Source organism: Neodiprion pinetum, chromosome 3 (genome assembly GCF_021155775.2).
Source record: "Neodiprion pinetum isolate iyNeoPine1 chromosome 3, iyNeoPine1.2, whole genome shotgun sequence".
NCBI classification, from domain to species: Eukaryota; Metazoa; Arthropoda; class Insecta; order Hymenoptera; family Diprionidae; genus Neodiprion; species Neodiprion pinetum.
This window is the reverse complement of record NC_060234.1, coordinates 3,755,392-3,770,727: the sequence shown is the minus strand read 5'-3', so window position 1 is coordinate 3,770,727 and position 15,336 is coordinate 3,755,392. Positions and strand designations below refer to the sequence as shown.

The following is a 15,336-nucleotide window of genomic DNA, read 5'->3' as shown; positions in this document are numbered from 1 at the left end:
TGCTTCTTTCTCTCGGGTATTTTTTTTTTTTTTTTAAATAATTTTTCCATCTTTCCGACAGTCTACGATTGTTATATGTATATAATGCAGAATCGCGGGAGATTATTTTACAATTGGATGTCGTTATAAAAGACCACTGGTTACAATTTACAAAATTTAGGTACAGGACGACGAATATTTTTTTAATTTGTAATGATTATATTTAATGTACGAATGCGAATTGACGGTATATTATATTTGAACAAACAATCAACTTCGGCACGTTAGTCAATTTAACTTGGATCATTCGGCTGTCTTTAGATTAAAAAAGTGAAATATCAAATGTATTTGCAACTAACGTAGTTTTTTTTAGCACTAAGTGTAAGATTGTAAAGATCCTTCTATTCAAATTCAAAAATCTTCTACCGGTAAATTGTAAAACAAACTAACCTCACAGTTCAAATATTATATTCGTTGATCAATATCGAAAAACTATTTTTATAACCATACATTTTGCGATACGAGATTTGTAAATTACTTGCTTGACATTTTTACTTTTTTTTCTCTTTTTACGATCTAGAGAATGCAGCGGTAATTTGACCAGCAACTCGAGCGAAATTTACTATAGGAATCTACTAATTGGCAAGCTTCATATACGATACATGACGCGTAATTCCTTCGTCATCTCACCCACTCAATATTGCCCCATTCAACTCAACTCATATTTATCTATCAATTTTCGCATTTAACACGGTTCTCGGCTTTAAAGCTTTTAAGCGTACCACGAAGGCTTCTTTTGATCGATCCACGAGCCACTTGAGATAGAACGTCGCGTCAGTGCGATGATTTTATGATTTATTCATTCGTCTCGTTGTGTTTTATTTATTTATTTTGTCTTCACGCTTTCTCCATTGCTCCGGCTATGCGTCACGTCGGGTCAAAAGGATGAAACTTGCTACGTTGCAAAAAGAATCGTAAATTGAGCTTGTAAGGTACGTTGTGAAATACGCGGAGCGTCACGTGACATTGAATTATACTCGTAGATGGCAATTATTTGCAACGTCATACTGTGTAAAAACACACCAAGAAACGAAACTTGCCTATTCAATGAAACACTTTATTACTGAGGTTCGAAAAAAAATATATTTTTGATTTAGTCAGGTGTTTTGACGTGTCAGAAAATGGTTCGACGATGTATTCATTTTTGACCTTTGTTTTTTTTAACTTTAGATATTTCTTTGAATAATTTTCTAAAAAAATGTGAAATAGATGCGTAATTCGAAAATTGGGTCGCGAGGTTTAATAACACGCGAAATATGTGATTACATCTACTGAAACCGGTGAAAACCTTATCGAAGTTTATCATTGCACGGTTATATTGCCTGCTGCCAGCAATTCGGGGTATAATGAGGCACAGGAAGGAAAAATATTAATCAAAATACCTCCGAAATACCGATTACAGGTCGCTGAACTTTGCGCATACTTAAGCCTTTGGTGTTCGTCGTTCGTCGGTACAGGTTGCGAAAAAAAATATTGATTCCTGACATTTTTCAAATTTCTCACCGAAGCTCGTCGAGAAAACTTACGGTAATTCAACGAAGGAATTGATTGATTATTTTCTGTTTCGGCATACCGTAATGCTGAAAGTGAATATCATCCCACTCTCAATTAAACCGTCGAAAATTTTCGAACCGATATTGAATCTGTCGTCTTTGACGCGAATATGAAACCTAATGTAAGCCAATCGTAAAACACGTTCTTTTTTAACCCAAGAAACGAATAACTTATTCAATTTATTCACGGATCTCGTATTTTTGAAATATTTCGACGACTGATTTTGCATAATTTTCGTTCGGAGCACGTACGTGAAGAAGTTCGTGTGGAAGATCTTGTGAAAGCAACAGTCGGCGGCAGGTCGGAGCAGTGTGGAATTTAAATAAAGTTTTCTGCAAAAATTTCCCGTCTTTCTTTGCCTTCTATTTATTCGATTATACTTTTGACATTCGATTGGAAAATCCTTGAAATATTTTCGATACACTTACTTAGCGAATTTCATTTCCTCTCACGTTTCGCGTCAAATTTACCGACAAACCCACGACTTTTTTATATTTATTACCATCGATACCACCTCCCCCGATTGTTATGTAATATAAGTACCTATATTACGTAACTTTATGAACCAGACTGAATGTCAAATGCAATCAGCGGTATTTCGCTCCAATATTTTCTACAACCTGACGGGAATTACGTTTTGCGTCGCTACCCGTAACGTAGAGAAACATTAAAGAAGCGCCGAGAAATTCTTCATTAAGAAGATTAAACACGTACGGGTGTAAAGTGACGGGGCGAAGTGTAAACGATTGTGACGAAAAGCTTGGAAATAGTTATTCATCCGGGCGGGAAGAAAATTCTTTTCCGAATAAAATTGGAAAACATTTTGTAAAAACAAAAAAAGAAAAAAAAAAAACCGCATCTGAAACAAAGAACAAGGTTCTCTTCTCACTTCGAAGCACAACGTATGTTTTCAAAATTTTCAAACGGGTTACGAGCTTCCGGTTAAACTTCTTTCTAAATCTTATCAACTGAATTTAATCATTTCTTGGTGAAAAAAAAAAAAAAAAAAAAAACAATAATAATTCAAATTTACTGCCAAACGAATGGTGATAAAAATCGGTGTGGACGAAAATGTAAGTCCTAGGACACTAAATTTTAGAACGGAATTTGTAAGGTTTGTATAAAATTGCGTAATTTCTAACGTAATCCAAAATCGAAATCCGATACTTTGAGCGGTGTTGCTCCGTAATTTCTGCTACCTACACTCGGCAATTAAGGGCTTGTCTCTCTTTGCCTACGCCTAGCCTGTTGCTTCGAACCAAACCCGCATCTCGACCCTCCTTCACCCACAGCCACGAAGAAGCGCTCGCCCTTTTAGCATCCTTGAGTTATTTGCGGTTTTTGCATCGCAGTTTGCACAAACGACAAGTTCAAAGGACTAGTGACGAATTTTCGCTAAGGCTTCAAAGATGACGTAGCTGCGATGTAATTACTTTAATAAGCAAGAAATCGAACTCGGTTACTTTAGTAATCATTCTAAGATCGCTCAGTCCGTGGAACCGAAATTAAAACGGATCACAAAACGTGGCAGGGCCATAATATCGAATTATATAGTGACGCAAATATCTGTTTAATAGAATTACAAAATTTACAGAGTCGAAGTATCGAGAAGTCAAAATATAGAAAATCGAAGTGTAGAATCGATGAGATTTTCATAATTCTGTAAACGTTTTGTTTTATTATATTCTTATTCACTGTGTCAATTTCGTATTTTGGTTTTTTTCTAACTTTTCCATTCTTGGACATTGTATATTTTAAAATTCCATGAGGTAGATCTTGACTTTTTTGAAAATTCGACATTTGAACTCTTCTATATTCTAATCTTGCAACATTTTCACCCTCCCTCGTTAAAATAGTTAATCTTTCGTTCACTTTAGCTGACTTGTTTGTCGAAAATTTTCAAAGCAGCGTTTTATACGCTTCACGAAGGCTTAATAAATAAATTGTTCCATGAAAGTAAGTTATTATAAAATTTAAAGTCACGCGTTGTCGTTATTAAAATTACTTGAAGTACTTTCAAACGTGTGGATAGATTTCGAAAACTTGTTTATTTCTTTTTTTATTCTCTGAGGCGGTATTCAACTTTTATAACACTCTCAGAAATTTTCTAATACTCTGATCCGAAAGGAAGTTTTCGTTTTCTCACATGAAGCTCAATTTCCGAAGATTATACCCGATCGTGAACCCTGATCTTTAATGAAAACTGTGCGTCGAAACTCGCGCCTAAAGATCTGTAGAATAACCAATTTTGCAGATTAATAGGGTTTAAATAAAAATTGTTATCTTCTGACATCGACAAGTTTGATACGTGAATTTCTTACTACCAATTAGCAACGACCGCTGAGACGTTTTCAAGTTCGTCCTTTCTTCTTAGAACTCTCCGACGACTGTTGGAGAAGTTCTCGCAAAGTCCCTCGGCGAGGGTTCGAACTTTGGTAAAAAAAAAAAAAAAAAAATTTCTCTCCGTGTTCTCTCGAATCTCACCCCGATGTACCATCTCGAGTCTTATCTGGTCTTTATCAAATTATTCCAGTGGTACAAGTTTGTTGAGCTGGCAGCTTTCGACTATATAACTGTCTAGTCAACTATTGAGAGATAATATCGCAGCTGGTTATGGCAAGGTTGTGTAACCCCCGCCAGGATTACTAAACAGTCGGTTAATTAATTGATAGAAGTTATAATTAAATCCTCAGAGATTAGAGACTCGGGGTTAGCAGTCAGTGTTCCTAATTCCTCCTACAAACGCACAGCGAATGTATTGCGTGATGACAAACACCGGATAATAAAACACCTCCTGACTCTCCGTAACTTCCCGCTTTGGCTGTACGACGCTCGTTAACTTTCCTACCGATACCCAGGTTAAGTTACCCGTCGCAGTCTGCTGTTGCACCAAAGTCTCTACTACTTTCGATTCGAAATTCGCCAAATTTCAATGAGCTTAATTGCCCATCGACGATTTATTCAAATCCTTATGTACTTTTCATCAACAGACTGCGCCACGTTAACACGAATACGGTGTAAGTTTGTTAAGTAGCTTTGAGTCATTGCTAATTAATACATAAGTCTCCCTTCCAGACTCCCGCAGGAGCGAGCTGTTTTACTCTCGGTTTAAATCCAGCCGGTGATTGGCTGTAATGCATTTAACCAGGCTCGAAAATTTACACCTCAACCTAGTCAAACGCGATTTTAGTTGACGTTTTGTTCTCGAGGAGCAGAATCCACGCGGAACGTGAAAGGTCCCACTTTGGAAGACCATTTTTGTCTTCGTCGGAAATGTTTTTTTTTTATTTTTTGACCAAACTTCGTCACACAGTAACATGTTATTTACACTTTTCAGAGTCAGAACGACTCTAGCTTAGATTATGACGACTTGGGTTAGAATGAATTTATCTTAGGTTAAAACCACTTGGGTTACGATGATTCTGACTTCGGTGAGATCGTCTTGGGCTTGAATGATTTTAACTTGAGCTAGAACGGCTTAGGTTAGAACGATTCTAACTCGGATTATGACGACTCGGATTAGCATGATTCTGACTTGAGTTAGAACGATTCTAACTCGGGTTATGACGACTTAGATTAGAATGATTCTGACACAGGCTGGAACATCTTGGGTCAGAGTTATTTTAAGTCAGGTCAGAATATCTTAGGTTCGAATGTTTCTAATCAAGGTTAGTACGACTTAGGTCAGAAAGATTCAAACTCAGTTTATGACAACTTTGTTTAGAATGATTCTGATTTAGGTTGGAATCACTTAGGTCAGAATGATTCTTGGTTACGTTAGGTCAATCACACGTCAGGCATCACATTAATTTCTGAATACAGAAGAATGGAAATTTGCTTATTCCAGTAAAATGCCTGAAACATAAATTTCCGCAGATCGAAACCGGTAAGTTATAGTTTCAAAATGTCTCGCGTCTACTTTTTTACAGACTTTTGAACGCGGTATTTTCCTTTTTTTCTGACTCCTGACTCAGCCATGGTTATCATCGACACCGCATTCTGAAATCAGATGATGATTGCCTCAACGATCACTTCATCTCTTAATCGAAACATTGTTCTCTCCTTTTCCGACTCGCTGACCAACAGTCTGCACTGAGAAAAATTTCATTTGTCACGGTAACTAGAAAAATTCAGTAAAACAGCTATCGTTAAAAACAAACTGTTTGAATATCGTTGGAATTACGAAAAATGAAGTACGCCTAACCATTTTGCCCTACTGTCGATCCTTTTTTGCTAATTGCAACGCAAAATCAGTTTCTGAGGTTTACTCTACTTTTATAGTTCAACAAGGCTTTAACGTCGATTTATTCTTGCACAAGCGTTAAATTTATGCAACAGTCACAAGAAAATCTAGCAACAGTGATCGTAATGAGAAGGAATAGTAACGCATACCAGACTTTCCGGTATTTTTCGATTATGGTAAAAAATGAAAATAGTCAAGGACTGAGCGGTAACCGGAACTAAAAATTTCTCTCAGTCGGCGCTTATCGGCTTACGCATGTTTTAGTCGAGACAACGATGAGCTTACGGCAAAGCCAATGTCCATTATCACCGACGAATAACGAGCTAATCATACAGAAGTCGTATTTGTGCGACTGGAATTCGACTATTCAACGCAGCTGCCTCAGGCCCTCGCCAAAGCTCAAGCTCTGGCTGCTTAGTGTTTGGAGCAATTAACTGAACTGTGAATCGATCTCAGGGCGAGACGTATTTGTCTTGGTCGTCTAGCCCTCCGTGTACGCCAGCTTTTAAGGTCACCGAGGTGCTGTTTATGATTCGATGTAATCCGCGCAAGCAATTATTACGAATGATCAACCGCTCTCCGCAATTCGGTATCACAAATTGCAAATTGCGAATTGCAATTCGGTCGGGCTTTGTCGTTGGCTCGCCCGCTTTTTGTCAACGTATTTCAATAGAAAATTTGAACTAGCAAACGCGCTCTGCTCCCGTGATTATGTTATGAATTCTTTGCACGCGCACAATAATACCAATTGGATATGATTCGGGTTGAAAAGAGTTTTTACGCTGTTACGAGTTGTTGGAAAAACAAATACGACACAGAAAAAAAGTTTACAAATTCACAACAATTGTCGCAACCATGTGATTTATTATGCACGATATTAAATTACGTTCAAACGTGCTTCGATGCTTGCTTACATATTTTCGGTCAGTAAAATTTTCACGAATTTAACCAACAATGAAATTGAAACTCTATTTTATTCGTGAAAATGATTTGATTCTGAACCGTTTTTTTTTTTTTTCTTCACCTCTTTAAATTGCTGTTCGCTGTTTTCTGTATTAGAAATTAACCGCTCGTAAAATTACTTCTAAAAATGTACCTATTGGATTTTCAAGCGTTCCCTGACCGAGTTAAATGTCACCGCGCGGTACGTCGTAGAAAATTCTTGAGGAACGTTGAGAAGAAACAAGATAAATGAAGGAAAAAGAAAAGAAAAAAAAAAACTAGTAGTACGAGAAAAAGGCGCGAAACAAAATTACGGTAAGAAAGAAGAAAGGACAACTCGAGACTTTTCCTAAATTCAACAAAATTGAGTCAATCCAAAAGTTTATCCGAAACTTACTTCTTACTTCTGCAGTTTCGATCTTGTAAGAAGGGTGACAGGCTGATAGTGAGTCTGAAGTATGAGTCTTATCAAAAATTTGGGCTAGAGTGCATTCGCAAGGACAGTGTTTTATGATCATCCAAGTTAAGCTTGTCTAATTTTTTACTTTCAAACCAACAAAAATCTAGACTCTTTTTTATACTTACCGCTTAAGAAATAAGCATATCGTCCTGATTTGAATTTCAACGGAAATAAATAATGAAAAAATTTGTTCTATTATATAAGGGTTTAAAAAAATAAATGAATCATTTATCCATCAGTCGCTTGGATCCGTCTTTCTCCTTTTTCATCTTGCAGAATTTAATATATTTTTTGACTGTGGTACGAAAACATTGTAAATTGCTCTCTTTGGAAGATTATCGCGCAATTTTTTTAAACTCTTTTCATGGATCGGGATTTTTTTCTCATACACACTAAACACCGCGGATGTTGATGTTTCTCTGTACATCGAAATTGGAAAGCATGAGACCGTCCAAGATCTCCAAACGCAAGTGAAACAGTTTTAAAGTTCTGGCAGACTTACTTTCCTCAAGTCACTTTGTCACAACAAATGAACGGCGAGACGGAATAAAAAAAAAAAAAAAAATGGCGAGGGTGGAGAACGTCGAGTATATTTACACTGAGCGAGCGTGAAAAAATGCATATTTTCCAAGATTCCTATCTTTATTTTTTTATGCTTCCCTTCTTTGTTTTCACATTGTTTTTTTTTTTTTTTTATCCCGCCCACACAATTTTTTTTCACACCTCGGTTTTGAATGGGTTCGTTTTTTTCTGCGGGGGAAAAAATTGCCCCAGCTATTTGATCGAAAGCAAGGGATGAGAGGTCGGCTTTGCTTCAAGAGAGGCACAAAAGGAAGTATAACATATATATATATATATATATATATGTATATATATATGTATGTATATTCATATATAGAGGCATAGACGCAGTATGAAAAAAATCGTGGAAAAAAATTTAAAATAAAAATAGAAAAAACGACACAGAAAAAATTGAATCGACATCCTTCTTCTATTTCTTCCTCTTCATCTTCTTGTAAAACAAATATCAGACCACACGGTATTAGATACGCAATTTCCGTTTCCCTCTTCCTAAATAACATTTGAATTCACCGAGCAGCTTGAAAAGTATACAGAGAGTTTCTTGTTAAATGAACCAAAGGTTTCAGGGCACCCGCACGATATTTTTTTTGTGCTATGTGCTTTTCTTCTTTTCTCGATGTTTGCGGCTTGGAATTGGACTAAAAAATTTGTTGACCCTGGAATCGAGTCTCCGATTTAATGAAGAGAAAGAACAAAGATACTTTGGTCCTTGGTATACAGTCTTGAGGAAAGTTTGATGGAATAAAAAATTGAAATGATGAAATGAATAAATTCATGGTGATTACACGAAAGTTGAACAGTTGTGACCAAAGTCAATGTGGACAAATTCCATTCGCGAGCATTATTCGGATGTTTTTCATCAAATTCTGATATTTCAGTCATAGTTTTTTTCAAAATTTTTTATCACCGAGTCTCGTTAAATATGGTCCATTTAAAAGAAATGGTCTTCCATATATTTTTGCTTATAGCGTATGGACAAAACGAGTTTAAAATTGCCATTTTGTTCGCTTTTAAAAAACATGTCATGTGAGCTGAAAAGGAAAAAAAAAAGAAAAAAAACAACAATAACGAAGTCCTAACGATAATTTTGTATAAACTTATCGAGATATAATGTTCCGTTAATCATTCCCTCATACAATCGTCATCCCTCTCACTCTTAAATATAATGACGGAATTACAAATTCGGACAAAGGCTACAGAAAACACTGGTACAATATCCTCGCAGTCTAGACAAGAAAATCAAAATAATAAATCCGATGCTTTATGGAAGTTACAAAAACTGTTTGTTTCATGTCGTTCAGGCATATCTAAAGAAGTATGATATCGTCCAATCTTCTGAAGTCACAGTCAAGATCGAATTAGACAAGAGCACGAAAAATTGAACGTATCAAAAAAAAAAATCATAAAAAAATAACGTATCAAAGACGAAATACCTGTTGACCTCGGGCCAATCAATTAGTGATACGTAACCCAAGTTATTATACACGAGTGTTTTTGTTACGAGGGGAATAAATGATTTTCAGATTTCGACGATACCGCGTCGAGTCTCAAAGATCTCAAATTATTACGAAACCTTGACAAAATTCCTCTCAAGTCTGCAGTATTACCTACATGAGATTTCATTATCTCTGGGGTCTAATAGAATTTCACAGTTTATGTTTTCCAGTAAGCTCCACTAGATTTTACAGCAATGAAATGGACTTGAATAGATTTCAGACGACCGTACGTAGGATTCAACGTTATATTTAATATAGAATTTTCACACGATTCCACAGAGAATCCAGATAATTACGCACGATTTCTTAGCATTTTATAACCACCTACTATATATTATAATTGATCAAATTTCGTGGAACGCCGTCGTATTTTATGCATTTAAAAAACCGTTGCGATACTTCATGGAAATAATTTTGTGAACAATTTTCTACTACTTACATACCATGGACCGAAATTTTGTCTACGGTTTAACGGATCTCATGATATGGTGTTTAATAATATAATTGAACAATTGAATCGTATGAGACTTTATAACCTACGTATTTATAAAATCGAGCTTTGCATAAATTTCATGATAAGAACAATAATCTGATTCTGATGTGAAATTCGATCAGATATTACAGGATTTTGCGAAGAGATCAAACAGAGATAATTTAAAAACAGTCAAAGGACGAAATAAGATTTCATATAAATTTACGTGTCTCAAAATGGCTGCTTGAAATTATTGATTAATCCAAGTTTTTGAAACCGTGGTCTGCAGTATTCTAAATCAGTTGAAATCAGTTTCAGAGACCGCTCCAATAACGATTTGTAACAAGTAAATTATAAATTACATTTATATTTTGTAATTTGGGTGAACGCAATTTTTATTCTGTATTTAGATCGAAACAAGACAGATATAATTTGCATTTGTACCAATCGTTAATTTTGGTTGAATTACAGTTATTGGAGTAGTTCGTTTTTTCATTCGGATGAAAAGAAACTTTTTAATTGTATTAAATATCTTGATTCGATCTAATCACAATTTTCGAACACAGTCAATCGCTGCATTTGATTTAAAATTTCTGGTAAACGCTCATCTGGGAAAATGTACGGATGTGATTTGTGTTACAACTTTATTTCCAGTAACAAACAACATTACCGTCGCAATTTACAAATTGTAATTTGATTTTTTTGTAGAACGAATTGATTATCAAATTTCTCACAGCTGTAAATGCAAACGCGTTATAACTGATGTTTTCTTGAAACGTTGAAAAAAACTGAAGTTGTTTTCGGAATTCCGAAGAAATCTGACAATTCCTGCGAAATTAGTTCTCTAGCTAAGCATCGAATGACAATTCGGAGACTCGAGGCGCAAGCTTTCCGCGCTTGCAGCATGGACCTTAGCTTTAAGAAGCCTGTCCTTGTTTGCGATCCCCTCGGCGTGCGGGAATATCGATTTTTAGCTGATGAACTTGACACATTGGACATTGCAGTATGGGGCAAGGCAAGGCGAGGTGGATGTAAGCTCGAGTCGCGGGAGCTTTTCCTGCATGCAGAAAATATGGATCGCCAGAAAAAGGGCCGCTAGTCTCTCAGGCCTGATTATGTACCACCGAATAGGTATAACAACTCCGCCTTGATTATTTATCGATAATTCCCGCCTCTGCCGATGGATTATTCGCGATCCTCTCCGTCGGATGTATTGATGAGAAAATTATACCGATGTCATATCCGACGATCAGCTACGCAAAGCCACGATTGAACCGCAAGAATTGAATCTATGCGTAGGAAAAAATTTTACGAACGTATTAAGCAGAGGAACCAAAAATAGTTGGGTTATATTTTTACTTTTCGCGATTTAACGGAAGTTGATAAAAAAAAAAAAAAAAAAACACGGTGGGTTCAAAATCACAGTAATATCGCGTCACCCATGCTAAGGTGTATATATATTTAATGAAATCGGTTGCTTGTGACGACGTGAATTGCTTTTTTTTTTATTCTCGAGGAAACAGAGAAAATACAAAAAAGCACAAACAATGGTTTTTTTCCAATCACGAAGACACGATTTTAGTATTTCGAGATGTTGAATGAATTTCAGCACACTCAGCTCAATGACGAATCAATGATGATTAAAACACTCGCTGAGGAAGCTCGGAATATTGTAAGAAGCACTTTGAAACACTGGGTAAATTGATCAGCCAATTTTACAAAGTGACTGAAAAACCCGTCTTCGCAGTCTAAGAGGCTCTGCGGCAAATCCTCTTGATACGTTGGACTTTCGGACTCTCATCGAGATTTCGCTCTCGCGTCTGATTCATTAGCTCGAAATTTGCCGCATTTCATGAAAAGCTCAAAACTTTCGAAGGGCTTTCCATCGCGCATGAAATTAGAAAATATCGGTCAAGTTTCGTTGACGATATTCAATTTTCAAAGAGGAAGTAAAAATTTTTTGGTAAGCTCTACTGCGCTTTTTTCAAACAATTTTTTATTAGAAATATCGGCAAGCGCGAAAACAAAAATTTCCGGAGTCCGAAGGGTGAAAATTTTGATACGACCGCAGCTTGACTTTGTTGATAAAAGGATGTGGTAAAAAGGAAGGAAAAAGAAGTTTTCCCTGGTTCATCAAATTCGCGAGAGAAAATAAGTTTAGCTCGGAGATAAGAAAGTTTTCGAGAGGGTTTCAGAATTGGAGCTATTCTTGAAAACCCCTGTAACTTATCGCTGGATCAGTGAAAACTTCCTCCAGCCTTTTGCTATGTCGGCCTTTCTTTAGTCAAGAGTAGCTAATTCATGTCAGGAGAAATTTCACCTCGACTCATCAGCACAGATGTTTTACTGCGGTGAAGAAAATAGAATTTTTCGCTACAAGTTCGCACGAATACAGAATAAAAAAATGAAATATTACTAAAAAAAAAAAAAATAATAAACATACAAAAAAAAAAGATCAGGAGTCATCGTGATCGTAATAATGTATTTTCTTGAAATATTTTCCACTTTACATAACCCTGCAACAAATCCGGTTACAGAGGTCAGAGTTATACAAGAATTGAGCCGAGATATAAATTAACATGTGGAATTGATTGATAAAATTTGTCCACCACTTCAGTGAAATTGCAGTTTTCCAATTTAAATCTGTGCGGTGGATAAAAATTCCAAACTTTTCCGGCAACCCTTGAGCCTTCCAATTCAATTCAAAGCGTGCACTACCTTTCGTTCTATTAATCAGTAACATACGACCGAATGTCGAAGAATTAATTCATCACCGGGAGGATTCAATGACTCGAGATTGCGTATAACTCCGGATTACAATAATTTCCAATCGTGTAGATATAATAGGACCAAGCCTTGCCCACCTTTCGCATCGTTAATCTGCTTGAGGTATAATTGCAGGGGTTCAAAGGCGCGAGGAAAAGTTGATGAAAAACATACTGTAATAAACCAGAATATTGCAAGAGATCGTCAGAGGCCATCTACGAAATTCAGTGAGGATAGCGTGACTTGTTTTTCTGGCATATGTATATTTTTTTTCACCCCGTTGTATCATTATGTATAAAAGGTGATTTCTGGATGCAGATTCCTGAGCCGACACAGTTACCGACACCTAGCCAAGAAACGAACCCTTTTCTAGAAGATCCGAGTACAGGGGATACCCCCATTCTCATTGACTTTATCAATACCTCTCGGAATTTTGTTCCATGAATGTTGCAACTATGTCAAGGCAGAGTAGATCGCCAGTAAAGTAGGGCAATAAAATTATCGGATGATCGGTAAAGTTGCTCAAGGTGAAGAATATCCCCCACCCTCGAATTTTCTAGAAAAGAGTTTGCGTCTTGGCTAAGTGTCGGTAACTGTGTCGGTGCAGGAATCTGCGTTCCGAACTCTTTTTGCATACCTAATTGTATCTGGTAACGCAAACTTTATTCTTCGCTTTCGAAAGCACCTTCCCGCAGAAATATATCGTAAGTGTTCCACACGGATCGCGATACCAAGAGCTAAGGGCCTTGGAAAACTGGGCAACTACGAAAACCCTGATATTTCCCAACACTTTCGCCTCAAATTATCTGGAAATACGTGTCCCACGTGGCCTTCGAATCACATCTGGCTGCTCGTGCCACTGATTGGTTTTACGTGCTTGGACTCGAACCCTCGATCCAAGTGTGGGTCCGTAAGTTGCGACGCGACATATCACTGTTATACGTCGATCCTATCCATCCTCTAACTTTTGAATTGGTACAGTGACGTGGGTTGAAGTTCTAAATGTACCAAATTCCGACGTTCCCGCATTACGTCGGATTTCTTCCGTCCGAATGGTCACAGAATTTCTGCACATCGTCGAATCTCGTATAATCTGCTTTGAATAAAACTTTGAGTGATGAAATTTCTGAATGGTTGTAATTGCATTCGCGTAAATCCGGTGCGTTTAATCAAAACTTGTTTGCAGCTTCGACCATTCGAACTGCATATGATGAGGTCGATTTGAGTTGACACAATATCGCGAAACAGGGAAACGGCGCATGGCACGGAATTCAAAATCAGACTCGCAACTGAATGAGCTGAGCTCGTGTTCAAATTCCGTCAATCCGTCGCCTCGTTAATCTAATTCTTGTGTCTGACTAACGGCGTAGTATTGAAAGCCGTTCCATTTCGAGCGAACCATTAGACAAGTGTCAAAACAATGTCAATGCTTGTTTCACCTTGAGGGGTTGAAACCGGGGTTGAGAAAACGGGATACAGAATTGTGCAAGGTTCTTATCACTGCTTTAACTTTCTGTTAAATAATTAATCGTAATTAGTTTTGCCGAAAGATACTAACTTTCCAACTTAAGGTTAAACCAGCCGTCAACTTTCATCCAGCTTTCCGAATTCGGCTTACAACGGCAATCCCATTTTAACCACATGAAAAAATATACGCATATTATTTATATGAATCCAACTCGAACGCGTATAAATTGATTTTGAGTGCATTAGTAAAGCGGGTATTAGATTGTTCTTTTAGATCGACGTTTGAGTTTCATTTATGCGAATAAACCGGCTTTTCCAGGCTCGTTTTTGGAAGCCAATTTTTTTTCCTGCACATTAGATCAAGGGGGTGAAAAGAAGGGAGAACCGATATCAGATTGATCAGAAAACGTAGTTGAATAGCGTTATCGAAACGTCAAATTATCTCGCGGGTCTCGACACCCTTTTCATCCGTTCTTCCTTTCTTCCTTTCTGCTTTCTGCTTTCTTTCCTCTTTTACCTCGTTCACGGAAAAGCGCCAGTATCACTGAACCACCCGATGAACCTGAAGTTGGCACTACGTGCCGCCGCCCAAATTGAATTACCTTTACGGACCTTAAAAGGCTTTTAAGGCAGCGCTGATGTCGGGGAAAGATCGCTGCGCGAAGGCTGTTCAGGTAACGACTTTAGGCTTGGACTAGCATCTTGTCAAATATCGTGAAACGGATCGGTGATTCCGTTTCTAATTCTCACTTTCTTGGCCGAAAATCGATACGTTTCATTTATTTATAAACAAAAAAAATAATAAACACTCGAATCACAAACAAAAATTTTCTACATTTTCAAACGCTTTGAAGCTGTTTAAAATAAAGCGTTGATGTATACAAGCTTTGATTTATAATTACAGTATTTTTAATTCTTTTTTTTTATTTTTAACGGGAATTTCGGAGCTTACAAATATAATATTTGTTTTGATAAATACTCAAACTACGGCATTATCTCGTTATAAAATTAATAAAAATTATTGATTTTTTGCCAAACTACAACCTCCCCTTAATTCAAGGTCGATATTAACTCCAAGCTTACGTTCAAATGTTTAAAATGTACGCAACGATTCGATTATTCTACGTGAAAAAAAAGCAATGCCGTGTGGTCAAAGAGCGGGGCATTCGGGCCTGTTGTAAAAATTAATTGGCCGTAAAGTATATAAAAGTTCGAGAAATCTCCGCTATCTGCGGAAGTTGAATTAATTCTTGAATGTTCCGGTAAAGTTGAAAAAGAAGTTCATCTTCAATCACATCGAGTTATGAAGGGTGTG

At 36.9% G+C, this 15,336-nt stretch overlaps 1 protein-coding gene across 3 annotated transcripts in view; it reads right to left on the bottom strand.

The window, feature by feature from the left end:
- LOC124213818 (octopamine receptor beta-1R) overlaps positions 1-15,336 on the bottom strand; it is an 86,963-nt gene that overhangs the window by 33,985 nt on the left and 37,642 nt on the right. The gene's annotated exons all lie outside the window — the stretch shown is intronic.